General features: G+C 39.5%; 1 long non-coding RNA gene across 1 annotated transcript; it reads left to right on the top strand.

Annotated features, from left to right (window-relative positions):
* The first annotated feature begins 5399 nt into the window (after positions 1 to 5399).
* LOC125753338 (uncharacterized) lies at positions 5400 to 11755 on the top strand. The gene is made up of 3 exons (XR_007404928.1): positions 5400 to 5447; positions 6104 to 6259; positions 11487 to 11755. It is a non-coding gene; the product is annotated as an uncharacterized LOC125753338 (long non-coding RNA).
* The last annotated feature ends 202 nt before the right edge of the window (positions 11756 to 11957 follow it).

Genomic DNA, 11957 nt, shown 5'->3' on the forward strand with positions numbered 1-11957 from the left:
TTCGAGTATTTCTGAAGTCCCTGAACTTTTTTCCTCATCTTCCAATCTAACCCTTTCTAAAGGAAAAAGAGAGATAAGAAATGTACCTACCCAACAGCAAGAATCTGATATCTTCGAACAGGAGAGAAATTTCTTCTGAAGGACTAGCCTATATATATATATATATATATATATATATATATATATATATATATATTTTTTTTTTTTTTAATTTTACTTATAAATACTACTGACTGAGTCAAGGTCATTGACTTAAAGTAGAGAGTTGTAGATTCCATTAGTCTCCTAGAAAAAAAATGCTGTAAAATGTGAGTCAATTCAGGTTTAACCAAAATAAGAGGGAATGCCTCCCAATTAACCCCATTTTTGAGAGTCACTCAATTAAATGTAGCCATTGAAATTACAACTCCCCAAATTACAAACATGCCTATGCCATTTTTATGTTACCTGAGTAAACTGAAATTCATGAGGCCTTTTTACCACTTTCTTCCCTCGGGTTCACAATCTAAAAGTATTTGCTCGTAGTAGAGGAGTATAACACGGATTCACATGTGCAAGTTTACCTCATAGCCAGCCACAAGGTGAATGGATGTGTCCATGAAGTCAAAATACCATATTACATCTTTGCACCATTAAACCTGCTAAAAATTACATTTTATATCCTTCCAGAATGTGCAGCCCTAAAGTACTATTTTTTAAACAAAAGAAGAATGTCAGACCCCTTTTTCCTGTGTAAAACAAATCATGTGAGCTCTATTATTTTATCATACTTTGTTTTCACTCAGACAATTTTGATCTCCTGCAATACATTCAAGCTAAACTGTTTGTTTAGTGCACTCTCCTGGTCGATTACTCACGAAAGAATCAGATACTCTAGTGATTATCTTGTGGAGCCTCACTCATTGCTTTTGGAAACAGGCCATAGATGAAGTAACAGTAACCACACTGACAAAAAAAAAAAAAAAAAAAAGCTAAACCAGCAATAAGTATTATGACAACAGATCACATCTTGATTTGGAAAAGCAGAGGTGGCATTCTGGCTTTTTTGACTTTGTATACACATATTTCTCTTGACATTCTGCCTCTATTTACCACCAATAAACTTTCATCCAGGAAAGATAGGCTAAATTTTCCCTGAGGATCTTCAGGAATGACTAGCTGAATGTAGCTGACAAAACATGAGAAATTTTATTTTAAAAATAAGTATTTCCATTATGCTTCCGTAGGGGATATGTGAGGTCAGGATGTGTTACAGAATTTAGCTTCACAGCGTTTTACTAATTTTCACCACAATTATTTCTCCTCAACAAACACACTAGAGCCCCTGCCAGAACTTTCCTTACAAGATTGCTTAGAGTAACTAAAAATGAAAAGCAACCCAGATGTCTCACACCAGGGGAGATGGGTTGAATAAAACCCGATAAAGACGTATGAGTGAAATATGATGCAGCTATTAAAATGATGCTGTAAAAATATTTATTAATGTGGAAAGATATTCCCTGATGGCAAGTGATGCAGAGCATTTTCTCATATGCATGTTGGCCATGTCTATGTCTTCCTCTGTGAGATTTCTGTTCATGTCTTTTGCCCATTTCATGATTGGATTGTTTGTTTCTTTGGTGTTGAGTTTAATAAGTTCTTTATAGATCTTGGAAACTAGCCCTTTATCTGATATGTCATTTGCAAATATCTTCTCCCATTCTGTAGGTTGTCTTTGAGTTTTGTTGACTGTATCCTTTGCTGTGCAAAAGCTTCTTATCTTGATGAAGTCCCAATAGTTCATTTTTGCTTTTGTTTCTTTTGCCTTCGTGGATGTATCTTGCAAGAAGTTACTATGGCCGAGTTCAAAAAGGGTGTTGCCTGTGTTCTCCTCTAGGATTTTGATGGAATCTTGTCTCACATTTAGATCTTTCATCCATTTTGAGTTTATCTTTGTGTATGGTGAAAGAGAGTGGTCTAGTTTCATTCTTCTGCATGTGGATGTCCAATTTTCCCAGCACCATTTATTGAAGAGACTGTCTTTCTTCCAATGGATAGTCTTTCCTCCTTTATCGAATATTAGTTGCCCATAAAGTTCAGGGTCCACTTCTGGATTCTCTATTCTGTTCCATTGATCTATGTGTCTGTTTTTGTGCCAGTACCACACTGTCTCATTTTGTATTGTCTATTGAAGAGAATGTACTAGGCAATATCTGTATTATATTTATGTATCTGAGAAATATGTTTATACTGCATGAAATTACGTAATTATTATAATATATGAAACACTATGTATTACATGTATGAAATACATTGTAACATGCTTACCATATTATCTCTTTAGGAAAGCCTTTCCTGACCTCAGACTACCTCATGCCCTTGTTAGACACTGTCCTACCACACTGTATTCCCCTCTCATAATACTTAGAAGATTGTAAATGAATATTCGATTGCTTCAGAATTGTTCATGTTACTTTCCCACCTGAATATAATCTCCTTGAGGGCAGGGGTATGTCTATCTTAGACACTGCTGTATCTAGCTGCACCCACCTTTTTGGTAAGCAGATCAAAATCTATTTGTTGAATGAAAGAATAAATTAATATACACCAAAAAATCTGGAAATATGCAAATCAAAATGTTGATGAGGGCTTTCATCTGGACAGTGGAATTAAAGGTGACTTTTCTTCTCTTCGTTTTCTAATTTTTCTACAATGGTTATGTGCTTTTCTAAAAAAAGATTTTATTTATTTATTTGAGAGAGAGAGCATGAGCAGGGGGGACAGGAAGAAGCAGACTCCTTGCTGAGCAGGGAGTCCAACGTGGGGCTCGATCCCAGGACCCTGAGATCATGACCTGAGCTGGGGGTAGACACTTAACTGACTGAGCCATCCAGGCACCCTGGTTATGCACTTTTTTTTTTAAATAAAAATGATTTGATAGAAGTTTTAAAATAGAAATTGTTTTAGTCAAACTTTGGCTGTGATAATGCTATAATTAATTCCAAAATATTAAAGTCTTACAACAATGAGTCTTCATTTCTCACTTAGTGTCTTTGAGTAAGCTTGGGTAGCTCTGTTCCAGATTCTAGGTCAAGTTCAGGTCTGCTCCACAAGTTTTTTCCTAAAGGAAACAAGGGTTCCTATCTAGGACATGCTATCTTCATGAAAGGAAGCGGAAGCACAAGAGGAACCAGCAGAAACACGGTTTTGAAACCTCTGCTCAGAATCAGCATTCTGTCTCTTATACCTTCTATTGGCCAAAACAAGTCACATGGTCAGGCCCAAAAACCGTGAAGCAAGAATATGTATCTGCCTCCTGTGAGGTGTAATTAAGTCATATGGCAATGGGAAAAGTGTGCTGCAGAGAGGAAACTAGGATTTAGGTACCCTAATCCAATCTATCGTAATACATAATAGTTTCTAACACATGTGGTCAATTCTATGCCAGCCAGGTCTAAGTCTAAAAGTCAGAATCACAAACAATGAAGCTCTGAACAGAAGCGCTGAATCCCTGAACCAAAGAACAGCTTTTCAAATACACACACATTTCAATATAAATAATCAGCATGACTTCAGAATGCAAAGTTAACAATGGGGCAAGGAAAGGTACTACATCAAGTGTTGTATGGGGTAGGCTGTTGCATCAATAACCTCTACTGATTTATACCAGATTCATATCTCCCTATAAACAAGTGACTCTGCAATGAAGGTAATTTTGTAACCCCGATTGGCAGTGTCTAGAGACATATTTGGTTATCATGACCTAGGGGCTGTGGAGAGGGCTGTCATTGACATTTGATGGGTAGGAGTCAGGGATACTGCTGAACATCCTACAATGACAGAGTTGCTCCCACCACAAAGAATTACCCAGGCCCAAATATCAAAAGGGTGTTGATAAACCGTCCTGAAAACATACAGCCTTGGTTAGTCCCCTCCCACATCTACTCAGGGTTTGGCCATGTGATTTGCTTTAGCCAATGTGACATTACCAGCTATGACATATAACAGAGGTGTGAAAAGTGAATGATCACTGGGGCTTGCTATCTCTTGCTGTATTTGAAATTTTAGCCACAGTGTAAAGAAGCTGAGACCTCTTGCTAACAGCTAGGGACACATGGGTTCCTTGCTGCCATTGCCCCAGCTAACTGTCAATCATATGAGTAAGACCATACAGAGTCAGTGATCCCCTAGAAGATTCACCAGTTACCTGTAGTCATGTGAGTGAACTGTGGCAAAACTAGTAAAAAGATTTCCCAGCTACAGCATAGCCTAAATTGACAAACCACAGTAACAAGAGCTCATATACAATTGCTGTTTTAAGGCACTATGTTCCAGGGAAGTTTATCATGAAGCAAAGGTATATTGCACTTTTGGGGATACAGGCTAAGATGCTGTGATCAAAAGACTCAGACATATGGTAATTTAAAAAAGAAGGTTTTACATAGAAGTTCAAGACTCCAATATGTTTTCTATCTCTGGGTCCAAGTTGGCTTCTCTAGCTCCTGACATCGCATCTATATCCCAACCAGCATAAAGGAGGAAATACAATGGAGATTCATATGCAATCTTTTGGACTCGAATGTACCATATATCATTTCTGCTCACATACCTTTGCTTGAATAAAATCACATTGCAAAGGGGGCTGACAAGAAGTGACTTAATTTATCTGGGGCAAGATTCTTTGTGTCCAGGAAAAATTCCAGTTGAGCCGAAGAACAGAATGAATACCGGAGAACAACTGATTGCCGTAGTTATTTTAAACTTAAAAAAAGTTATTTTAACTCTATCACATGCATGTAGCAGATGCAGTAGTTAGCTGGTAGTCAGAGAAATCCAGAAAATTGAGTCAGTATTCCATTTCACTTTGCTAATATAACCCTCACTTGGTCCCTATAAAAAAATCACTTGCTCTTGAACCTGTAACACAATCTTTACTACTTTGTGGGGTAAAAGTTGGTTTCTATCAAAGCGGAAGATAACATAAGTTTTCATAATGCAAATATTGCTTCCTCGTTTCCATTGTGAAATCCAAATACATTCCTAAGGAGACATTCCCATTATGCCTTCAAAGGAAGAGTGAGTGCCAGACCCTCACATCTGGAAGGCTTTGGCATCATTTTCCCAATTTTATCATCTTCTTTCATAAATTGTTCCCTCAATTTTTCAGTCCGTGTTAAATTCTCAGATGCCTAGATACCAGGTCATAGAGCCTTGTAGAGCCTGAGAAGGGCTTAACTTTAACTGAGTAATACACTTAACATGATGTAACACTAGACAGCATGTGGATGAGAATGCATGGAAAAAGAAATCTGAATGACTTATAAGCCTAGAAATATGTGTATCCTCCCCTCATGGAAGGAGTGGCCATGGAAACTACACTGAGATAATAGTTTTCTCTTCTAGAACTCCATGTCTGAGAACACCTGTTGGTGAGAATGGGGAGGGACAGTTACTCTTAGGCATTGCTGGTAGGAATGTAAAACTGTTCAACCTATGGGGAGAAAAATTAAGCAGAAACTACAGAATTTCAAAAATTCACATCATTTTAATTTATCAATTCGAGGAATTTCTATCCATTTCTAAGAATTTATCCTACAGAGATACTTACACATATAAAAATTTATTTATGTTTAAGATTATTTCCCAAAGCAAGCTTGTCAAAGGGGAAAAAAAAGGAAACAATCTAACTACTCATTAGCCGGGGATTTATTACCTAGGACACATAATGGGATATGATACAACTATAAATGAAGAATAGACAGTAAATGATTACTAAAATACTCTGTTAAATTTTAAAAAGCAAAGTGCGAAGTCATGGAATGTTATACATAATGCTGTCATTTGTTTTTAAAGAAAAGAAATGTTCATAACCAATAAAGGCCTTCGACAGATAAGCCAGAGCAAGCACCAATGCTTACTTTCTGAGGGAGATAGGAATCAGGTTGATACAGGATGAGATGGGAAGGAGAAATTTCCAATAAACGCACTTTCACACTTTGTGGCATTGGAAACACGTGAAGATATTTCCTCTTTGAAGAAAAGGGTTTTGGGTTTTGTGGGTTGTTTTTGTTTATTTAAATGAAAAGTGCCACCAAACAATTACCTTTCTTGTGTATTAATGCAGCCTAAGGCGCTATTTCTTTACTCTTCATCATTACATCATATTGTGATCTTGGTAATACTCGTTCTACTGCTCCTGCAGCCACAACGCCTCACTGCAGATGCATTTGGTTCTCCAGTGCTCTACCTTCCCCAGGGAGCAGCATCTCCCTGTTTCCAGGTATTCTTTCATTGTCCTTTTGTGCCCAAAATATGTTTTCTACTTTGTTCCAAACACATTTCCCTGGCTCCTGCTCCACGCCTCACTTCCTCGTAGCTTGACACAACCCCCGCTCATCTTTCTAGACTCAGCTTCATCTGTGGATGGAGCTTGACTTTCCCAGCAGAGTGAGTTGCTTTGGCCAGGTATTCCAAAGGCTCTGGGTTGTTATCTCTGTAAGGGCACTATGTTCTTTGCTTTAAGATTTACCTCTGCACAATGGCTCTGGCCAGTGGACCAAGAGCTCTGTTAGGACAAGCCTCAGTCTTCTTCCCCAGCACATCCCCCAGGACCCAGGCCAGCGCCCAGCAGAGGGGAAATACTCACTGATTGTTTACGGAAGGAATTAATCAATTCTATTATACAGGTGAGGAAGTCAAGGCTCAAGGAGACGGACTACCTTGGTCAAGCGATACATCCATTCACTCCTATATCCTTTTCAGTTAGAGAAAGGCTTCAATGCAAATGAAATCTGTTAAAAATAGGAATCAGAAGGAATTAAAAATAAATTGAAATCCTGTAAAGGGCTCAGCTTATAAATGGTGAGCTGGGACCCACAGCCACGCTTTCTGCCTACAAACTCAGTGCTTTTCCACTGCGCCAGGCTCTTACCAAAAGTGGGTGTATGTCAGCTGGGTTGACTGGCAGAGGTTTATTTCTTATTTATTGTTTAGGTGACTTCAATCTTAAGGGTTGAACCAGAATACACTCGGGGCAGCATGTTTTCCCACTAATATTTTGCTACAGACAAGGCCATGAAACCTATGGCTTCTGGCCAGTGAAGCCCTCTGGTCACCACAATTGCACAATGAGGCAAATGCAATGTGTAAACAAAATGGCTTAAAACACAGAATGTAGAGAACTGACAGCTGCATAAAGCAGTAAGATACTCCAGCAAGTATCCCCTCGACAGCGTCCTGAGGAAGCAGACCAGTGCATTTATCTGGTGGCCACTTGGCTCCCAGAAAGCAGCTCGCCGACACAATTTGGCAGTACTCCCTGGGGCTGTGCTCATTCCTGGTGGCGTTGGGCAGGGTGCCAGGCATCACCCTCTGTATGCAAGACAGCAGGGCAAGGTGCCCAAGGGTTAGAGACAAAAACATCTGTTGGAGTCACCGAGTTGTTGGTTGCCTGAGTTCACCCGCAGGGAACGTGGGGGGAGTCAACTGCCAGGCCGCTTCCAGGATGTGTCCTGACCCCGTGAGGGACACTGCAAGCTCCAGAACCCAAGCCCAAAGGTCAGCCAACATGGAAACAAACGCAAAAGCCTCCCCACCAGCATCAGCAAGCAGACAAGGGTTGGGGGCAGAAACCTAGCCCCTGCTCCTCAGACTAAGCTGCAAAACCAGGTTTGGGCCAAGCAAATGACAGCCAACCAACCAGTAGAAAAGTAAAGAAAAAGGGCCATCACGATTTTCTTTTTTTGATTTTGTCTTTTCAACAAGTAACAACTTGATGAATTTTTTTTTTCACAGAAAATACAGCTTCCAAGAGCAGCTGTTTTGTCTTATTGTGTGGGTTTTTATGGATTTAGAACATTTCAGGGATGTGAGGGTCCATAAGGGTCATGTCTTCCAGCCCCTGACCTTGGAGCTAGCTCAGTCATTCGTTGAGTTAGTGGTTGCTCCCCTTAGTAACAGAGCCATTGGATGTAGAGGAGTCCGGCCCAGCAGGCATCAGCTAAGACACCTCCTTGGAAGGAACCACATTCCTCACCAGTGAACAACCCAAGTCACTTAGCCATTCAGGGCACTTTTTTGCTTCTTTTAAATTGTAATTTATTCCTAATTCACATAATTCCCATGCTTTGATTATGATCTGTGGACATGATGTGATCATTTGAAGGGTAAAAGCAATGTGACCAGTTTATTTACAAAATAATCTATTTGCTAATCAGCCAATGAATAAATACGTACTGAGCTTTCAAGGTCAGTTTACTTCATGTTGGCAAATCTAAATGCACCCATTGGTTCAATCAAGATACCTCAATGTCCACTACTCTTGGGGTATTGTCTTAGTCCATTTGGACTTCTCTAACAAAATACCATAGACTGGGTGCCTTATAAACCACAGAAATTTACTTCTCATAGTTCTGGAGGCTGGGAAGTCCAAGATCAAGGCGCCAGCAGATTCGTAGTCTGGTTAAGAACCCACTTCCTGGTTCATAGACGGCCGTCTTCTGGCTGTGTCTCTTCTGGCTGTATCCTCACATGGCAGAAGGGACAAAAGAGCTCTCTGGGGTCTCTTTTATAAGGCCACTAATTCCATTTTTGAAGGCTCCACCCTCATGACCTAAGCACCTCCCAAAGGCCCAGCCTCCAGATACCATCATATTGAGAATTGGGTTCCAACAGATGCCTTTTGAGAGGAACTAACTTTCAGTCTGCTGCAGGCACCATGTAGGCACTGGGGCTAAATGCTGAATAAAAGCCTGCAGCTCCTTCCAGAAAACTTAAAGGTTTTGCCAAACCTTTTAAAGGTTTGGCAAAAAATTCTTTATCTACCAAATCTAAGAATTCGAAAGATGGAGAAGGCATGGAAACTCTATTTTGGCACAGTCTGGAAGTGGTAGGGCAGATCCGATGACCACGTTGGCTTCCAAGGAAGCCCAGCATTTGCCTTAGAGAACTCAGTAAAAACAGTGATCTAAATAACACACGTCTTCAGTTTTTCTATTTTTAATCACTCACCTCAGGTCGGGCTATAAATTCTTGAAGATTAAAAGTATTAGATCTCACAATGCAATAGCAGGGCTGTACTTATTGGGTAATTCCAATTTCTAAAGCTCTTAAAAAAGAGAGAGAGAGAGTATTATATGCAAATAGCACGCGAGACACAAGGTGCCAAATCTGGAGCATAAGCCTGAGGCAGGTCGTAGCTCACAAAGTTGGTTGCTGCAAATATAACACTTGGAACTGGGTGTTGTGTAATTGTGACAGAAACCCAAACTGGGATTTGACTTGGCTAATGTAACTTTTATTCTAATTGCTCCCCAGCTCACTATGATCTGTATATTATGCCACTGAGCAAATGTTTCCCCTGTTCTCTCATTTGTATAATTCAGATACTTTTCCTGATGGGCATTTGGCTATATGATTCTCAGTAGCATAGCTAAGATGGAAGAGTTATCCTGGAAGATCTACATGTAGTCTAGGGAGACATTCCACTCAGATTTACTAAGTTTCACAGGAAGCTAGCTGTTGGGTTAAGAAAACATATAGGCCAAACATACAATGACATCAGGCCTTCTTCCCTGACGCCAGCCGGGTGTTTGATGTGGTGACATCCTGCAGCCATGTGATGCCAGTGTTAGTTTCATGATTCACATTGTTAACCTTTGGAAATGCTGAACATAAGTGAATGACCCTCAATTCCACCCAGCTGTATGAGAAACACTATTTGTAAATAGTCTCTCCCCCATGGTAGTACTTGGACTTGAAGACAGTTACTCCGAATTTTCGGCAGTTAGTTCAATGGCTCACAGATTTGCAAACTGTGACTATGGTCACAAGTTGCAAGGGCTTTGGCTTCCCTTTGTCACTGTTGACAAACCCTAAACAGAATTCATTGTAACATATCATTATTCTCACACCCCTACTTAAAAGAAGTGAATCAAAAGCAATGGCTTCAAGTTTGGAAGGTCAGGTTCCCTTGGAGGTACCACCTCATCGTCCAGATAGAAGAAATCCTTAGAGAGTCCATATGACTGAATATTTGAGTCCTAACACACTCTCCAATCATGCAACTACAGAGAACATTTGGAATGGTAGGCCAGCACCTGACAGAAACCTTTCATTGTTTGTCCTTTCAGAACAAACGATGAGAAATGCTGCTACAGTTTCAATGCGGGTTGGATTTTCAGTGACCTGTGTTCAGAAAAGTCATGTGATAGCTTGTGCTTCGAAAATCATTTTATGATACAGATTCACCCAGTAAAAACAGTTTTGATGATATCTCTTTTATTTTTATTTATTTTTATTTATTTTTAAGTAATCTCTGTGCCCAACGTGGAGCTCAAACTCACAACCCCCGCAATCAAGAGCCGCCCACTGTACTGACTGAGCTAGCCAGGAACCCCAATATTATCTATTTTAAATTTAACTTTAGTGCAATAGAAAAATTAACAGACATGCAACATCCAAAGGTATTCAGTAAGTCATGTTAATAGGGATAATATCAGAGGTCAAAGTTTATAACAATATTTCCGAGAGTCATTTATAGTTTAATTCTTTTATTAACACACCTAGTCATAATTTCACAAGCAAAACAGCAAATAATTTACCCAAATATAATTCTTTGTTGCCTTTACCCTCCCATATATATTATTCTCAAAAGACCAGTAGCCTGATACTTCATTTTTCCCACTTTGAGATGCCTCTAATACACAAGCTTCATAGAAAGTATCCAATTTTAAGCATCTGGGGACTTTCAGATGTGATCACAACTGCATGTGTAAGTAGCCATCGGCTATATTGACTGTGCCAGACATCACATTCAGTGCTTTACACACCAGATCTTTCAACCTCAAACCCACCCTATTATTTTGTAGACTATTATATACCCTATTAGGTTATTATTCTATTATTATTCTGTTTCTCAGATGATAGAACTGAGTCACGGAGGTTTTAACAAGCTCTGTGTAGCCTGACAGTAAGGATATGGCAGGGCTGGGATTGAGACCTAGTTTTAAGTGGCTGTCAGATGTCCAAACACTCAACCCCTACCCTATGTGATCTCTTAGTAAAGAGGTCACTTGGTAAAGGCACTTTCCTCATCTTCTCATTTCTTCTGGGGCAAAGAATATCATGCTATGCTGTTTAATTTGTCTCACGTTGGCGGAGAGATTGGGATTTGGTAGGAAAGACAAATGACACTTTGAATCGGGGAAGTTGAGTTGGTGCTGCTGCCATGGTAACTGACCAGGAGAATTTCCTGATAGTTGAGAAACCGCTGGAGCTAGAGAAAGGCCCCTGCTGGTTAGCAGGCTGGCTTAAAATGAAGCAAGATTTTTTTTTTTAAGTCATAAAATTGAAGCTACATCCAAATCACAGAGACTATTTTCAATGTGTTTAATATTTCAGTGTGTTCTGAATTTGATTATCCCACCGGTGGAGATGAGCTGTAAAAGCCACATGAAACTACATAATGAGTATGACTAAATCTTTAACTGGTTGTCTTTATTTTACAGATAAGAAACAAGATAGAAGAGTCCAAAGATAAATTAAATAACACTGAGAAGTTCCCTCTATTGTCTGCAAATCTCAAACTGTTCATAAAAATAAAGTCTCTTTGAATTTTATTTAAAAAAACAACTGCAATCTCCCCATCCAGAGCAAACATGGTAATGTATTTGGATCTGTATTTAGAAATGTTTTGTCTGTGTATACATTTCCTTTTATAAGAAAAAGGGATCAAACTATTTTGGACCATGTTTTATTCTTTTTAACAATAAATGATGAACACTGTAAGTATTGAGAAATATTTTTCTACAACCACATTTTTAGTGGTTGCATATGCATATGACTGAATTTCTTTAACTACTGCTTCAAGGACTTTCATTTTCTTCTCCCTCTCCCCCCGCCCCCCCACCCCCCACCCCCCCCACCCCCCGCTTTTTTTCCGAGAGAGAGAGAGAGAGAGAGAGAGAGAGAGAGAGAGA

Source organism: Canis lupus, chromosome 22, assembly GCF_003254725.2.
Source record: "Canis lupus dingo isolate Sandy chromosome 22, ASM325472v2, whole genome shotgun sequence".
Classification (NCBI taxonomy): domain Eukaryota; kingdom Metazoa; phylum Chordata; class Mammalia; order Carnivora; family Canidae; genus Canis; species Canis lupus.